Here is a 1,818-nt window from a genome sequence, read left to right as displayed (position 1 = left end):
AATTTCTGTATTTGAAGTAGTATTCTAGGTAAGTCAGATTGCTTGAAGTTTCATCATCAGATAATACGTTAAATGATATTTATATATCACTTGAAATAAAAATTCTTTTTAGTTAGATAAAGACTGGGAGGTCTCAAAATCATCTTTCTTAGGGATCATTTAATTTCAGTTGGCTTAAAATGCTATTTGTATTAAGTTAACAGGGTGCTAATTTAACATAGGTTTATAGTCATTTGAAGCCATTTTCATCCATTAGGAAAAAATCTCTCTCTAGATTAGCTTATCATAATGGTTTGAATAGCAATAGGGATTCTTCTGTCCAGGCCTGAGGATTTTCCAGATGAATGCACACTCTTTTGTCATACTGTTGAGAAGTGAAGTTTTGTTTAACTATAGAGCAGGGCACTGACAGTGGTACCCAGCTTTGCCTTGGGCAGAGAAAAGAAAGAAATAAAACACCTCCACGCATATTCTGCATTGTTGTATTCATATATTGGCTCTATAATATTTTATGATTTATATAATTCTAACACATATGATAATTTCTACATCCTGATTTATAATTTCCAAAACATTTTGGATATTCAATGTCAAAATTCTTTTTCACTTTGAACTTTTTAAAAATATTAAATCTAGTGAAATGTTTGCAGCCTGACTACATGCAACACCAAAAAGTACACGAAAAATAAATAAATAAATATATGTATCCCTATTTAGTTTTCCAAAAGGCATGAATTGCAAAGGGCCTCAGAATATTATTTAATTTCTTTCAAGGAAAAAAAAAAAGGTTTTCCGTTTAGAGTATAGAACATGCCCCAACTGTTTCATGCACTCTCTAAACCAGACTGCCATGCCAGTAGTCACAAGCAGTTGGAGACTTTTACATTTCCTTCGTCTATCCCAGGTTTTTCCTCTCCCACATCCAAGTCATCTAGTTTCCTTTGTTTCTCTGGCTTTGACTTTCAGGGCCATCTAAACAACTGGAGAAAAGTGACCCTCTGGTCACTTGAGATTCACTCATCCAAGTTTTGGCCTTAGCAGGCTGTATCCTTAGCCACTTGGACAATACCCTTCATAAACCCCTATTTAAAGTGGTTTTCACTAGTTCGACTTTCAGAACAAATGAGGAAAATGAGAATATGATGATGAGTCAGCACTAACTGGACATGAAGGAGCTTCCTGCACATGTAGGCCCTCCTACTCTAGCAAAATGTTTGTGAATCTTTTAAAGGAATATATTCTTTTGCATATTATAATATTTAATATAATATATGCAATATTATAATATATTTAATATTATATACAATATTGATATTATAGTATAAATATCTAACATAATCATATTTGTGTAATTTTTACTTTTTGTGATAGAAGATATATCTGTGATTAATTACAGAACTTTAACTGTATAATACGTTTGGCCACAGGTTTACTTAAGCTGAATTAGTTTCAAATAATCTTTTTTGCTTTAGGTTTGAAAGTAAATGAACTCTCAACCATTAATCAGAAATGGTTGAATTGGCTGGACTCCGTAAGCACCTCTTTCTGGGTCTGGTGGTGCTCAAGTAGAGAAGATTCTTGACTTATCAGAGAGGTTGGGAGGTAGAAGTGACAGAGTTAGATCTGCATGTGGATATTGTATTACTCTACTTTTCCTTCTGACATCCTAGGTTTTATATTATATAAATCTATTTCTAAAATTCAGCAACGTGTCATTAATATATGATGCTTTCAGCAACCTTTCTGAAGGTTGACACAACAGTACATTCCCTTAAGAAAATGAAGGCTTCTCTGAGTGGGTTTCTAACTTTCATAGAA

Source organism: Colobus angolensis, unplaced genomic scaffold (assembly GCF_000951035.1).
Source record: "Colobus angolensis palliatus isolate OR3802 unplaced genomic scaffold, Cang.pa_1.0 Scaffold201, whole genome shotgun sequence".
NCBI classification, from domain to species: domain Eukaryota; kingdom Metazoa; phylum Chordata; class Mammalia; order Primates; family Cercopithecidae; genus Colobus; species Colobus angolensis.
Note: the sequence above shows the minus strand (reverse complement) of the source record.